Raw genomic sequence first — 17,422 nt, forward strand, 5'->3', positions numbered from 1 at the left:
TCGCTGAGTTGGAAGATTTGTTTTCAGATGTTTCGTCACCATGACTAGGTAACATCATCAGTGAAGTGCTTCACTGGAGACTTACATACTTACTCATGTGCTCCCTTAACATAAGTAGGGGTCTCTTGGTCTTGCAAATTATAAGCAGAATTACAGGGGAACCTCAATTATACAAACGAGATGGGACGGGCACTATTTTGTTTGGATAATTGATTATTCAGTTAATCGATTAAATTCTTTTCTTCTGGGGCTCAGAGTTGTTAAAGTCTGCTCCCTATTCAGGAGACTGCAGCAGTGCATAGAGTGAATCCCCACCCCCATCACCCCCGGCCAGCACCGCCCCCGACCCTGTCCAACACTCCCCGCCGTGCCGTCCAACACTGTCCCCTCACCCGCCCAGCACCGCCCTCCCCCCAGTGCACCCCAGTATCAACCCCCATGCCCCCTCTCTGGGGCAGCTGGACTGTACACAAACAAGAGTGTTGCAGCTGCCTTTCTGGAGTAAGTCTCCAAATAGTTCATGCACACACACACAACTTTTTACTGCACCTTTATGACAGATTCCACGTTTGCCATCCACAGAACAATGTTGGAGAGATTATCTGGGGAAGGGGGGCGTTTAGGGTACATCCCTGTGTAGAACTCCAGGGAAAATGTGGGGAGAGAGAGAGAGAGAGTGAGGGCGGGAGGTCAGTCGTTTGGAGACTGTGCCTGTTTAATCACTGTAAACAAAAGATGCAATCACTGTTGGAAATAGATCTTTTTTGTAATGTTTCTATCGGGACCTCGAGATCTCCTTCGGATAATCTGATTTTTGGATAATTGGTATTCAGATAATCAAGGTTCCTCTGTTTCTAGCTAGAAGTCAGAGTTGACCTCAAATGTTCACTTGCAAAAGTGAACTTTTGTCAGGATGATATTTGTAAATCTGTAAATTGTACAAAATTGTTTGATGTGAGCAGCCAAAATTCAATAATTTAACTGAATGTTCATGATAATGATTGGTAACAATTTTTATTCACTCATGGGATAGAAATATCACTGGACAGTATTCATTATCTGTCCCAATTTGCCCTTGAGAAGATGTTGCTGAACTGCCTTCTTGAACCACTGCAGCCATGCCCTGTAGGTTGACCTTAGGGAGAAAATATCAGAACATTGACCCAATGACAGTGAAGGAACTCCAATAAATTTCCAAGTCAGAATGGTGAGTGGCTTGGAGAGGAACCTGTGCTGGTGCTATTCCTAGGTATCTGCTGCCTTGTCCTTCTAGATGGAAATGGCCATGGGTTTGGAAGGTGTTGTCTCAGAACCCTCAACAAATTTCTGCAGTGCATTTTGTAGATACTATTCACAGGTGACGAAGGGAATGGATGCTTGTGAATGTGATGCCAAGCTAGTGGGCTGTTTTGTCCTGGATGGTATCAAGCTCCTTGAGTGTTATTGGAGCTGCACTCATCAAGGCAAATGGGAAATATTCCATCACACTCCTAACTTGTGTCTTGTACATGGTGGACAGGGTATGGGATGTCAGGAGCAGAGTTACTTGCCACAATATTCCTAGCAACAGACCTGCTGTCATAACCACTCTATTTAAACAGTGCATCCAATTGAGTTTCTGGTCAATGGTAACCCCAAGGATGTTGATGGTGGAGGTAACACCTTTGCAAGTTAAGGGTTCATGATTAAATTATCTCTTATTTGAGATGGTCATTACCTGACATTCATGTGATGTGAATGATTCTTATCAATCCCATCTTGGACATTGCCCAGATCTTGTTGCATTTGAACAGGGACTGCTTCAGTCAGTGAATGCTGCCTTAATGTCAAGGGCTGCCAGTCTAACCTCATTCATAATTTTATTTTATACAGCATTGTACTGCATAGGAAAAAGTTTTGTTTTCTTACAATGCTATTAGGGAGTAGCTAGTTTTGCCGAAGCATAAGTATACTTTAGAACATGGCGGTGAGCCACCGTCTTGAGCTTCTGCAGTCCTTCTGGTTAAAGTAATGCCAGGATTTTGATTCAGCAATGATAAGGGAATGGCAAGGCATTTCTAGGTTAGGATGATACATGGCTTGGAAGTAAAATTGCATGTAGTGGTAACGTCGTGGATTTTGAAGGGGTTTGAATGGTGAGTTGCTGTAATACATCTCATAGATGGTGCAGACAGCAGCCATGGATCCCTTGCAGTAAAAGCAGTGAATAGGGTGCCAGTCAACATTGTTTGAATCTTTGAAGTGTGGAAGCAAGCCATTTGCTTCATTAAGTCTGGACCAGATGGGATTTATCATAGGATACTCTGGGAAGCCAGGGACGAGATTGCTGAGCCTTTGGCATTGATCTTTAAATCATCATTGTCTACAGGAATAGTGCCAGAAGACTGGAGGATAATAAATGTGGTTCCCCTGTTCAAGAAGGGGAGTAGAGACAACCCTGGTAATTATAGACCAGTGAGCCTTACTTCAGTTGTTGGTAAAGTGTTGGAAAAGGTTATAAGAGATCGGATTTATATCATCTAGAAAAGAATAATTTGATTAGGGATAGTCAGCACGGTTTTGTGAAGGGTAGGTCGTACCTCACAAACCTTATTGAGTTCTTTGAGAAGGTGACCAAACAGTTAGATGAGAGTAAACCAGTTGATGTAATGTATATGGATGTCAGCAAGGCGTTTGATAAGGTTCCCCACAGTAGGCTATTGTACAAAATGCGGAGGAATGGGATTGTGAGAGATATAGCACTTTGGATCAGTAATTGGCTTGCTGAAAGAAGCAATTAAGGTGGTGATTGATGGGAAATGTTCATCCTGGAGTGCAGTTACTAGTGGTGTATCGCAAGGGTTGGTGTTGGGTCCACTGCTGTTCATCATTTTTATAAACGACCTGGATACGGGCATAGAAGGGTGGGTTAGTAAATTTGCAGACAACACTAAGGTCGGTGGAGTTGTGGATAGTGACAAAAGATGTTGTAGGTTACAGAGAGACATAGATAAGTTGCAGAGCTGGGCTGCGAGGTGGCAAATGGAGTTTAATGCAGACAAGTGTGAAGTGATTCTCTTTGGTCGGAGTAACCGGAATGCAAAGTACTGGGCTAATGGTAAGATTCTTGGTAGTGTAGATGAGCAGAGAGATCTCAGTGTCCAGGTACACAGATCCTTGAAAGTTGCCACCTAGGTTGACAGGGTTGTTAAGAAGGCATACAGTGTTCTAGCTTTTATTAATAGAGGGATCAAGTTCCGGAACCAGGAGGTTATGCTATAGCTGGACAAAACTATGGTGCAGCTGCACTTGGAGTATTGTGTACAGTTCTGGCCACCGCATTATAAGAAGGATGTGGAAGCTTTGGAAAGGGTGCAGAGGACATTTACTAGGATGTTGCCTGGTATGGAGGAAGGTCTTACGAGGAAAGGCTGAGGGACTTGACGCTGTTTTCGCTGGAGAGAAGAAGGTTGAGAGATGACTTAATAGAGACATATAAGATAATCAGAGGGTTAGTTAGGGTGGACAGGGAAGAATGGTGACGGCGAGCACGAGGGGGCATAGCTTTAAATTGAGGGGTGATAGATATAGGACAGATGTCAGATGTAGTTTCTTTACTCAGAGTAGTAAGGGTATGGAATTCTTTGCCTGCAACGATAGTAGCTTTGCCGACTTTAAGTGCATTTAAGTCATCATTGGACAAATATATGGATATACTTGGAAAAGTGTAGGTTAGATGGGCTTCAGATTGGTATAACAGGGCAGCACAACATTGAGGGCCTGTACTGCACTGTAATGTTCTATATATTTGTTCTAAGTCCAGACCGACCTCCTGAAGAGCATCCCACCGAGATCCATTTCCCTACCCAATTCCTGTAACCCTGCATTTCCTATGGCTATTTATCCCTAGACACAAGGGGCAATTTAGCATGGCCAATTCACCTTAACTTGCACACCTGTGGGAGGAAACCAGAGCACCTGGAAGATACTCAAGTAGACACGAGGGGAATGTGCAAACATCACACACTCAGTCACCCTAGAGTGGAATTTAACCCAGGTCCCTGGCATTGTGAGGGAGCAGTACAAACCATTGAGCCACCATACCACCCCAGGTGTGTTTGTTTCGTCTTGCTTGATGTCAAGTTACTTCAGTGAATTTCATGTCCAGGGAAGAGGGTAGCATTCCATTTCTGACCTGTGTGTCGTCAACAGTGGACAATCTTGGGAAGTCAGGAGATGAATTGATCACGACATAATACTTAACCTATAAATTGCTCCTGTAGCTGCAGAGGGCAGAATTTCATCAGTCCCAGGAGGCAAGAATACAAGGAAGACAATGAGAATCAGACAGGCTCTCAGCCCCAAGGTGGGGGTGGTTAATTTAAATATACAACAGTCTTATCAAGGGCCAGTTAACCAGACCATTAACAAGATACAATTGCAAGATTGATCCCCTACCCTCTACCGAAAATATTATACTGCCAGATTAATGAACATGGCACAGAATGGAAGCTTTTTTTAAGGAAAGAGAGGACTGCAGATATGGAAGCTCATATGGTCTGAACAATATATTTTGCTCAGCAATGGAACTTAAAAAAGAACTCTTGACTAAAAGCTGTAGACCACAGGGTCCATGCTTGTCTTGGCAATAGCCACCACTCCTGAATATGTCATTAAGATGCCAATCCTCAAGTTGAATGTTAACCCCATAATTTTGCTTGTGTGACTCATACAGACTGTATTATATTTTAACTGTATTGGGAGTGAGACACTATTTGTTGACATGCAAGCACTATTACAAATTTAGATTTTCCTTATTCACTCTTGTAAATATCTAAGCATCTTTCATTAGGTATGCAACTTCATTAGTCAATTTATGAGTACACAAAAAGATAACCCAAATCCAATTGAATAATGATGCCATTATTTCTTGTATTTCTTAAATTTGTCTCAGTAAGAGTAAAAGGAATGGTCAATTGAGGATCAATATAAGTCAATAAGTTGTTTTGTTTCACAGCAAGTGAATGTTACAAGCAACATTTATGATCAAATTCACTTGGGAAGGGTCAGTAGAAGATTGTAAACCTTGGGAAACCTGTGTTATCTTTCAAAACAGAGTTCTGAGCATGTTTCACACACACAATTTATTCTTCAAAATTTTGCATGAGAACTTCTGTTCAGATACTTATTTAAGCATGTGAATTATGATTCCACTTTGCATTGTGGCCTAATTGTTCCTTTCAAAGCTCTGGCATCTCACTTAGGAGAAAGTGAGGACTGCAGATACTGGAGATCAGAGTCGAGAGTGTAGTGCTGGAAAAGCACAGCAGGTCAGGCAGCTTGTGAGGAGCAGGAGAATTGAAGTTTCGGGCAAAAATGCTTCATCAGGAATGAGGCTTGTGGGCTGGCATGGTTGAGAGATAAATAGGAGGGGGAATAGGGCTGGTGCAAAGTAGCTGGGGATGTGATAGGTGGATAAAGCGGAGGGGAGGGGGAAGGTGACAGGTTGGAGAGGGTGGAGCAGATAGGTGGGAAGGAAGATGGACACGTCAAAAGGGCGGTGGCAAAATGGAGGCTTGGGACTGGGATAACGTGGGAGGAGGAGAAATGACGAAACTGGTGAAATTCACATTGATCCCATGTGGTTGCAAGGTCCCAAAGCAGAAGATGAGACATTCTCCAACAGGATGCCATCTTGCGGATCATTTCACAGAACATCTCTAGGACACCAGTACCAACCAACACAACTGCCCTGTAGCCGAACACTTTAACTCTCTCTTCCACTCCACCAAGGACATGCAGGTCTTGGGCTTCCTCCATCACCAAATCCTAACCACCTGATGCCTGAAGGAAGAAAGCCTTATCTTCCGCTTTGGGACCCTGTAACCACATGGGATTGATGTGGATTTCACCAGTTTCCTCATTTCCCCTCCCTCCACACTATCCCAGTCCGAAACCTCCAACTCGCCACCGTCCTCTTGACCTGTCCATCTTCCTTCCTACCTATCAGCTCCACCCTCTCGGACCTATCACCTCCATGCCCCCACCTTCATCTATCTATCACATTCCCAGATACCTTACCCCCAGCCCAATCCAGCTCCCATTTAGCTCTCAGACCCCCAGCCCACAAGCCTCATTCCTGATGATGGGGTTTATGCCCAAAACATCGATTCTCCTGCTCCCCGTTGCTGCTTGACCAACTGTGCTTTTCCAGCACCACACTCTCCACTCTGGCACCTGATTTTTCAATTTCAGTTATAGATCTGATGGGTGAAAGCATTCTGGATGGTGTCATTTGTGGTGATATTTAGAAAGACTATTGACTTCTTTCATGGTAAATAGACTCTGATTTATTTGGATTGTCCTTGTGCTACTTTTGAGTTTTTGGGCACTTTTGGTTGCTGGAACTGATAATAATTGTAAAGATAAATTGGTGCATTGGAGAAACTTTGCCATGAGGCTTCTGGCTAACCAATAATCCATGGGACTTTGCTTAAAATTCCATTTTGACTGCAACAGGTAGAGGAAGGACTTAAAGCTAAAATATGAGTAGGAATAAGCTATTTGGCCCCTTGAGCCTTTTCTTCCATTCAACTAGATTATGGCTGATATTTTACCTTAATGCCATTTTCTCATACTATCTGTCTATTCTTTGACATCTTTCAACTTCTAGAAATCTAACAATTTCTGTCTCGAATATACTCAATAGCAGAACAACCATAGTCCACTGGGGTAGAGAATTCCAAAGGTTCACCACTTGCTAAATGAAGAAATTTTCCCCATGTCAGTTCTAGATGGTTACCTCTTATTCTGAGGCAATATCCCCTCATTCCAGACACATGTCCCCAACCATCCTGTTGAGACAAGTGAAGCATCCTTCCTGCACCCATCCTTCCAATTCCTGTAAAATATTGTAAACTTCAGTGACAGCATTTTTTAGCCTTCTAAACTCTAGAGAATATAGACCTAATTTCTTCAATCACTCTTCATAACCCATTTCTGCCATCCCAGGAATCAATATGGTGGATCATCATTGCGTTCCCTTTTATCGCAAAAATTTGCTTTCTTCGGTTAGGTGATCAGGACTGGGACATAGTAACCCTCAGGTTAAACCACGACCAGTTGTCTCTCTCAATGGCACAGCATCCCTATTGTCCTCTTGGACAATGGCAACTTTGCAATCAAAACCATGCACACTACATCCAGGTGTAATTTCACTAAGGCACTAAACAAGTCCAGCAAGACTCTTTCCTCCTGTATGTACTCATATTCTTTGTAATAAAATCCACCAAACCATTGATTTCTTAATTACTTGCTGCAACTGCATGTTAGCTTTCAGGGACTTACAAACAAAATTATCCAGGTTCATTTGTGCATCAACACTTCCCAATCTCTCTTCTTGTAAGAAGTAATCTGCATTCCTGTTAATTTTCTGCCAAAATGGTGAAACTCACATTTTTCCACATTATATTCCATCCACTACGTTCATTCCCATACACTTAGGAAAAGTATACTTGAGACCTTTTTGCAGCCCCTTCATACTCCTCACAACTCATACGTGCATTTAGTTTCATGTCATTTGCAAATTTGGGAATATCGCATTTAATCCTTGCATCCAAATTATTGACATATATTATAAATAGCCGGGGCCTAAGAGCTAATTCTTGTCATACCTCAGCAATCACAGGCTGCCAACTTGAGAATAACCCATTTATTTCTATCCTTTTTTTTCTGTCCATTAATCAATTCTTAATCCATGTAAATGTCTTTACCCAAATCCATGGGCTCTATTTTTGTTTACTTCTATAAAAATTACTTGTGGATGCTGCCTGACCTGCTGCGCTTTAACCAGCAACACATTTTCAGCTCTGATCTCCAGCACCTGCAGACCTCACTTTTTACTCGAGGCCACTTGTGGGTGAGTTCAAAAAAAAAAGTAATTTTCATAGAAGGCCAATATTTTTCAGCCTGTTGAAGTCTCCATGCTTTGAAAATTGGTAGTAATGTCTCGGCCATCAGAATTAAAACAATGTCTTCAGGCAATCAGAGCTGAAAGTAAGCTTTAATCTGCTTCTGTGGTACAAGGAAAAAGCCTGGAAAATTTTGAGTAAAAAATGAGAGAGCTAAGTTAATAGTGGTATGTTTCAAAGAATATTGGCAGCCTCATGATACTATGACAACCAAGCTGCAAAAATGAAACTGCATGATCTAGTTAGATGTTACTCTGAGATCTGAGTTGTCCAGTATTACCATGAACTGGGATCATAAACATTTGAATGCCTTCTATTTAATTTCTGCTGTCTCTGGTTATGCACCATTATGTGCTACATGAGAAAAGGTAACATGTCAGTGATTGGGAAACCAGCAGTTTGTTTGATATAGCGTACCAAGTTAAATATTTTGCGATGTGGCTGTGAGTATTGCAGGAATGTTTAGCACATATGAAGGTGAGATGAAGTAAATGAATATTAGGCTTGATTAATAAAGATTTTTGTTGGGTGTGTGATGACTTGTTCTGTTATTGTTGAAGCTTTAAGTGGAATTGTTCAGGTGTGCCATTGGAAATACCATTCTCTTACCCATTTATCTGAGGTCATCAAATATCTTGTGGCACTACATCCAGGTCCTTGGGGCTTGCCCTCTATGACTATCTGTTCCCACTGTGTTTTATCCATGTGTCTGAATGGTATCCTTCTCTCCCACTCTCCATCCCAACAAATGCAGGTCAACCCTTCTCCTACATACATCCTCCATTTAGACCTAAAAAGCTGAGAGTCTATTCTTCCTCTGCTTGTACAGTTTCTCACTTTTCCCCTTATCATATTCTCTTCAAATTCAACTCAACAACAATACATCTCAAAGGCTGAGGCTAAATTTAAGTAGCGAGGGTTAACTTTAAGTGGTACCAGCTATGAATTATATCAACCATCTGCTGATGTGTCCAGCCAATGAACAGCACATTTAGTGTGGTGCAGATGCTGAGATCATTCAAATGAGTAGACAGTTGCCACTCAGTATGGTGCTCATTTTCAGGGACCATGTAATTGAACCCCCATTGCTCCCAATAATCAAGGATACTGGAATCAGGAAGGGAAGCAAAATTAAACAAGACATTCAGAGGAGAAAAATAGGAAGTTTTATTTTTAACCCAGAGGTTATGCAGCTGTTTCTGATCACAGCAGAGATTGTGCCAACATTTTATATATTATTAGATTGAAGAAAAGGAGATTAAAGAAACATGGCAAAAGTGTAAGGTTGTAGGAGTGGTACTGCTTTTTTTTATATAGGATCATTATCTGTATAGTCCATATTGATATTACGATTTTGAAGTCATTTAAAAATTTTGCTGGGATTGGGGTGGGGGCGCAGGCTTTCTCTGTAACTATAAATCTTAGTTTGAAAGGCTTAATAGAGATGAAACATTGGAAGAAACACATCCATGTGATGGTGCATTAAGTATGAATGGGAAATTATTCACTTCTATTTCCAACTGGGATTCAATCTTGCAAACTGTATATAAATACAAAAAAAAAGCTAATGTATTTCTTTATCTCTTGTCACTTGGTGGCATTCAGTCTAATAGCTTCTCAGCTCTGTAAATGCTGTACATCTTTGAACCGAGACAGCAAGGTTAAATCTTGCTTTTATCGATTATTTACACAACATGGGACACTTGATAAGAACCAAGAAATGGAAGCATTTGATTTTTGACTATTCCCTCTTGGGGGACATTGAGAATAGTTGCAATATTTTTTAACATCTTGGCTTAGATCAGTTAATTAAGCACAGAAAAATAATTTAACCAATATTTCCCAGCCCATATTTTCCAACCATCTGCTTTGAAGGTAGACATCAAAGTTTTCAGCCCCCTTTCATGCTGTTCATTTGCAACGCTAAAACAGCTTTCCAGCTCCAGTCAATGTCACTCACTGCTTGGCACACAATAATGTCTCTTCTTTACATAGGTTGATAAGTCACACATGCTTAGAAGAGAAATGCTATTCTGTTGTATGGTTGCATTTAGCTAGAGCTAGAAAAACAAATAAAAGCTAAATATGAACAGCAGAAGTAGGGATTACACACACATTTTGTCGCTGAATATTATGTGCATAACTCAGGCCACCTCAAAGCCATTCATAGTCAACAAAGTTCTGTCTAAGTGTAAACATTGCTACAATTTAAAAAGAACAACAGCCAATATGAGCATAGCAAGACCCCACACACGACAGTGTGATATGGCTTGGTGTTCCATATGAGTGATGCTGATAGAAGTGTTAGTTTTGGCTTGGATACTCATTCTTTAAAGCACTGCCATTGGGTCTTTTACATCCATCTGAGAAAGCAAAAAGAAACTCAGTTTAACAATCCCATCTGAAAGACAGCATTTCTCACAGGGTAGCATGTAGTCAAGTATCAGTCAGTACAGGCTTTTTGTTTAAACATCAGTTGAAGGCTGGCATGGTCTTTTGATGGAGGCACATAGGTCTTCTCTATTTCCAGTTAGTCAGGCATTATGGGGTTAATGTAACCTGTATGTTGTCCTGCTGTGTAATAACCCATATTCGTTGAAATAAAGGTTCCTTTTCTCCTCAGTCTTAAGTGGCCCCTCCTCCATCACATACTACTGAACAGCCATTTCGACTAACACAGGAAGGAGGATTGGTCATTGATCATAAACACCAGCCATGTATGGGTGGCATGAATGCTAGACATCAAATCATAATATAACATGTTGGCAGTGATAGGTACCCATGTATAAAGTCCCGAAAAGGTTGACTGGAAAAACAATCGAGAAGAACTTGAAGAATAAGAAGAAAAACCTTTTGCAGCTAAGTAAGTTACTACATTAAAAACATTGTAAATTTACGAATGGCACAGCTAGTTTTTTTGAGGAACTTAAAGGGTTTAAACAGATATTAGGAAAGCAGGGGCTTGAGGAAGCAGGAACAGCCTAGAATTTGTACTCTGAGGTGAAAAGGCAGCAAGTCCAGGGGAAAAAATGCGCAGAAAAGCCAATTTGGACTGCAGATGGGGAGAAAGGAAGAGATCGCAGTCAGGATTTAGGGTGGCATGGTGGCACAGTGGTTAGCACTGCTATCTCACAACAACAGGGACCTGATTCAATTCCAACCTTAGGTGACTGTGTGGAATTTGCATGTTCTCCTTATGTCAGCATGAATTTTTACTGGGTACTCTGCTTTTCTCCCACAGTCCAAGGATGTGCTGGTTAGGTGGATTGGTCATGCCAAATTGCCATATGATATGCAGCCATGGCAAATACGGTGTTACAGGGATAACGTGGTAGCTGGGTCTGGGTGGGATGCACAGAGGGTCTGTGCAGATTGAATGAAGCAAACGGCCATTATCTGCACTGCAGGAATTTTGTGATTTTGCTGCAGAATCAACACATATCAGGCCTTGATCAGTAAACTAGGCTTCTAAGGGAAAACAGTGAAAAGCTTACCTGGGTAACACAGAAACCAGGCTTGGAGTCCAGAAGATTAAATGGAAGTATTTATCAGTAAAATAAACAATACCACAGTGATGGTGGGGCACTATAATCGTCAATTACAAAAATGAAAATGGAGTCAATTTTTATGTATTAAAAAGCAAACATGTTGTAAAAGTGAAAAGAGCATAAATAATCCATTTCCTCAAGGGAAAAAAGTTTTGGTGAAGGAAACATGACAGAAACGCTTCGCATAGAAAGGGGACAAAACGTTTGCAACAAAAACTTCCAGCTCGGCGAACAGAACCACAACAACGAACACCCAAGCTACAAATCTTCTCCCAAACTTTGGACATCCTCAGTGCTTGGGAGCCTCCTGTAAAGCAAGTCTGTGTTATTTCCTCCGGCATTTACAGTGGTTTGTCTCTGCCGCTTCCGGTTGTCAGTTCCAGCTGTCGGTATATTGGGTCCAGGTCGATGTGCTTATTGATTGAATCTGTGGATGAGTACCATGCCTCTAGGAATTCCCTGGCTGTTCTCTGTTTGGCTTGTCCTATAATAGTAGTGTTGTCCCAGTCGAACTCATGTTGCTCGACATCTGCGTGTGTGGCTACTAAAGATATCTGGTCGTGTCGTTTCGTGGCTAGTTGGTGTTCATGGATACGGATCGTTAGCTGTCTTCCTGTTTGTACTATATAGTGTTTTGTGCAGTCCTTGCATGGGAGTTTGTACAATACGTTGTTTTTGCTCATGCTGGGTATCGGGTCCTTCGTTCTGGTGAGTTGTTGTCTGAGAGTGGCTGTTGGTTTGTGTGCTGTTATGAGTCCTAGTGGTTGTAGTAGTCTGGCTGTCAGTTCAGAACATAGAACATAGAACATAGAAAAAAACAGCGCAATACAGGCCCTTTGGCCCTCGATGTTGCGCCGATCCAAGCCCACCTAACCTACACTACCCCACTATCCTCCATATGCCTATCTAATGCCCGTTTAAATGCCCATAAAGAGGGAGAGTCCACCACTGCTACTGGCAGGGCATTCCATGAACTCACGACTCACTGAGTAAAGAATCTACCCCTAACATCTGTCCTATACCTACCACCCCTTAATTTAAAGCTATGCCCCCTCGTAATAGCTGACTCCATCCGTGGAAAAAGGTACTCATTGTCAACCCTATCTAAACCCCTAATCATTTTGTACACCACTACCAAGTCACCCCTAAACCTTCTTCACTCCAATGAAAACAGCCCCAAGTGCCTCAACCTTTTCTCGTACGATCTTTCTACCATACCAGGCAACATCCTAGTAAACCTCCTCTGCACCCGTTCCAGTGCCTCCACATCCTTCCTATAATATGGCGACCAAAACTGCACACAATACTCCAGACGCGGCTGCACCAGAGTCTTATACAACTGCAACATGACCTCAGGACTCCGGAACTCAATTCCTCTACCAATAAAAGCCAGTACATGCCATATGCCTTCTTCACAGCACTATTTACCTGGGTGGCAACTTTCAGAGATCTGTGTACATGGACACCAAGATCCCTCTGCTCATCCATACTACCAAGTATCCGACCATTAGCCCAGTACTCCATCTTCTTGTTACTCTTACCAAAGTGAATCATTTCACACTTACCTACATTGAACTCCATTTGCCACCTTTCTGCCCAGCTCTGCAGCTTATCTATATTCCGCTGTAACCTGCCACATCCTTCCTCACTGTCAACAACTCCACCGACTTTCGTATCATCCGCAAACTTGCTCACCCAACCTTCTCGCCCCTCCTCCAGGTCATTTATAAAAATGACAAACAGCAATGGTCCCAAAACAGATCCTTGCGGAACACTGCTAGTAACTGCACTCCAAGATGAACCTTTACCATCAACTACTACCCTCTGTCTTCTTCCAGCAAGCCAATTCCTAATCCAAACATCAAGAAATGCTCTTGATGTATGGTAACGTGGATAGTCTACATAGGACACTACATAGGACAAACAGGAAGACTGGAACAACACAACTATTATAGGGCAAGCCAAACTGAGAACAGCCAGGGAATTCCTAGAAGCATGGCACTCAGCCACAGATTCTATCAACAAACACATCGACCTGGACCCAATATACCAGCTACTGCAGCGGACAACTGGAACTCACAACCAGAAGCGGCAGAGACAAACCATTATGAATGCCGGAAGAAACAACACAGAAGCGCTTCACAGGAGGCTCCCAAGCACTGAGGATGTCACCTAGACGGTGAACAGAACCACAATAATTGTGACAAAACATTACAGTACTGTTTCTTGAATGAAATTGCAAAATAGTGTCAAAATATTAATAGAATTCTTTAGGAAAATTGTATTCCTCATAAAAAGTAACTTAAGGGAACATGAAACAAAATTGAACAAGTTAACACTTGTGATAGAAATCACTATAATATTGATAACTTTAACCATTCACCAAAATATCACAGAAAAAACTTCTGGATTTAAAATTAGATTAGAATTTTTTTATGTAACCTATATTTGCACAGTGGCTCAGTGGTTAGCACTACTGCCTTACAGCACCAAGGTCCCAGGTTTGATTCCAGCCTCGGGTGCCTGTCTGCATGGAGTTTGCACATTCTCCCTGTGCCTGTGTGGGTTTCCTCCAGGTGCTCCGGTTTCCTCCCACAATCAAAAAAATGTGCAGGTTAGGTGAATTGACCACGCTAACTTACCCATAGTGTTAGGTGCATTAGTCAGAGGGTCGGTGTGGACTGAAGGGCCTGTTTCCACACTGTAGGGAATCTAATATTTCCAATTAACCTATTCAGAAATACTATTACTTCTGGAGCAGATGGGTCTTGAACTCAGGCCTCCTTGTCCTAGGGTAGGGATGCTATCATTACACCAGAAGATGGCCAGAAACAAGCTCCTTCCTGTCTTCCCTGAACTGACTCTGTAATGGCAGGATTCAAAACTATGTGGGGAAATCCTAGTGGCTTTCAAGTCCATCAGCTTAACCACTTAGCCATGAGTACAGAGCACATATTGGAGAATTTCAAACATTATAGAACGATTGAGGATAGGCAAGCATTGCTAAGAATGTTGAGCTAATAATTAATAATTGACAATGGAAGAGATGAGCTGAAAATGTGTTGCTGGTTAAAGCACAGCAGAGCCCGAAACGTCGAATTTCCTGTTCCTTGGATGCTGCCTGACCTGCTGTGCTTTAACCAGCAACACATTTTCAGCTCTGATCTTCAGCATCTGCAGACCTCACTTTTTAAATGGAAGAGATGATCTGAGTCAACTTAGGTAGAAATCTATTTGGGGGTGGGGGGGAAACTAATTTAAGCCTTCTGCTTTGAAAAAAGCAAAATAGACAGTGATTGAAAATGTTGGTGATGATAGTGTCTGACATTTAATGCCCCCCATGTATTTTTCTGATGGACATATAAATAGTGAGGAACGTGCCACCTTGAAGCCGACACAAAGTGAATAAATTTTGAAATTGTGACTCCAGGCTCATTCTAGAAGCCTGACTCCAAAATCCAAGTACGAATGTGTAGAGTGAGCATCATATACCTTCCAATTATGCTTAGAAGATTCTGAGTGGCCTAATTAATGATCCTTAAACCAATGACTTGGGACGGTTCATAACATACTGGTTCAAATTTGAAGTATTCAGTTCCGTGGGCCTGTGAAAATCAGGATTTTTCCACTTTAAACATTAACAAAAAGCAACTCAGTAATTAGTGCTGACAGGGTAAAAACAATGACTGCGGATGCTGGAAACCAGATTCTGGATTAGTGCTGGAAGAGCACAGCAGTTCACGCAGTATCCGAGGAGCAGTAAAATCAGCGTTTTGCACAAAAGCCTTTCATCAGGAATACAGGCAGAGAGCCTGAAGGGTGGAGAGATAAGTGAGAGGAGGCGGGAGTGGGGAGAAAGTAGCATAGAGTACTATAAGGAGTGGGGGACGGGATGAAGGTGATAGGTGGGGGGGGGGGGCGGGGGGAGGGTGGAGTGGATAGGTGGAAAAGAAGATAGGCAGGTAGGACAAGTCATGGGGACAGTGCTGAGCTGGAAGCCTGGAACTGGGTTGAAATGGGGGAAGGGGAAATGAGGAAACTGTTGAAGTCCACATTGATGCCCCAGGGTTGAAGTGTTTCGAGGCGGAAGATGAGGCGTTCTTCCTCCAGGCGTCTGGTGGTGAGGGAGCAGTGGTGAAGGAGGCCCAGGACCTCAATGTCCTCGGCAGAGTGGGAAGGAGAGTTGAAATGTTGGGCCACAGGGCGGTGTGGTTGATTGGTGCGGGTGTCCCAGAGATGTTCCCTAAAGCGCTCTGTTAGGAGGCGTCCAGTCTCCCCAATGTAGAGGAGACCACATCGGGAGCAATGGATACAATAAATGATATTGGTGGATATGCAAGTAAAACTTTGATGGATGTAGAAGGCTCCTTTAGGGCCTTGGATAGAGGTGAGGGAGGAGGCATGGGTGCAGGTTTTGCAAGTCCTGCAGTGGCAGGGGAAGGTGCCATGATGGGAGGGTGGGTTGTAGGGGGGGCATGGACCTGACCAGGTAGTCACAGAGGGAACGGTCTTTGCGGAAGGCGGAAAGGGGTGGGGAGGGAAATATATCCCTGGTGGTGGGGTCTTTTGGAGGTGGCGGAAATGTCGGCAGATGATTTGGTTTATGCGATGGTTGGCAGGGTGGAAGGTGAGCACCAGGGGCGTTCTGTCCTTGTTACGGTTGGAGAGGTGGGGTCTGAGGGCGGAGGTGCGGGATGTGGACGAGATGCATTGGAGGGCATCTTTAACTACGTGGGAAGGGGAATTGCGGTCTCTAAAGAAGGAGGCCATCTGGTGTGTTCTGTGGTGGAACTGGTCCTCCTGGGAGCAGATACGGCGGAGGCGGAGGAATTGGGAATATGGGATGGCATTTTTGCAAGAGGTAGGGTGGGAATAGGTGTAATCCAGGTAGTTGTGGGAGTCGGTGGGTTTGTAAACAATGTCAGTGTCAAGTCAGTCGTCATTAATGGAGATGGAGAGGTCCAGGAAGGGGAGGGAGGTGTCAGAGATGGTCCAGGTAAATTTAGGGTCAGGGTGGAATGTGTTAGTGAAGTTGATGAATTGCTCAACCTCCTCGCGGGAGCACGAGGTGGCGCCAATGCAGTCATCAAGGCAGCGGAGGAAGAGATGGGGAGTGGCGTCGGTGTATTTACGGAAGATCGACTGGTCTACGTAGCCAACAAAGAGACAGCCATAGCTGGGGCCCATACATGTGCCCATGGCTACCCCTTTGGTCTGGAGGAAGTGGGAGGATTCGAAGGAGAATTTGTTAAGGGTGAGGACCAGTTCGGCCAAACAAATGAGAGTGTTGGTGGAAGGGTATTATTGGTACGCTGGGAGAGGAAGAATCAGAGGGCTTGGAGGCCCTGGTCATGGCGGATCGAGGTGTAGAGGGATTAGATATCCATGGTGAAGGTGAGGCGTTGGGAGCCGGGGAAATGGAAGTCTTGGAGGAGGTGGAGGACGTGGGTGGTGTCTCGAACATATGTGGGGAGTTCCTGGACTAGGGGGGATAGGACAGTGTCGAGGTAGGTAGAGATGAGTTCAGTGGGGCAGGAGCATGCTGAGATAATGGGTCGGCCAGGATGGTCAGGCTTGTGGATCTTGGGAAGGAAGTAGAACGGGGCAGTGCAGGGTTTCCGGACTATGAGGTTGGAAGCTGTGGGTAGGAGACCTCCTGAGGTGATGAGGTTCTGTATGGTCTGGGAGATGATGGTTTGGTGATTGGGGGTGGGATTATGTCGAGGGGATGTGAGGAAGAGGTGTCCTCGAGTTGGCATTTGGTTTCAACGGTGTGACAGAACGCCCCTGGTGTTCACCTTCCACCAAATCATCTGCCGATATTTCTGCCACCTCCAAACAGACCCCACTACCAGGGATATATTTCCCTCCCCACCCCTTTCAGCCTTCCGCAAAGATCGTTCCTTCCATGACTACCTGGTCAGA

The sequence above is a fragment of the Hemiscyllium ocellatum genome, chromosome 5 (genome assembly GCF_020745735.1).
Source record: "Hemiscyllium ocellatum isolate sHemOce1 chromosome 5, sHemOce1.pat.X.cur, whole genome shotgun sequence".
In the NCBI taxonomy this organism is placed as follows: Eukaryota; Metazoa; Chordata; class Chondrichthyes; order Orectolobiformes; family Hemiscylliidae; genus Hemiscyllium; species Hemiscyllium ocellatum.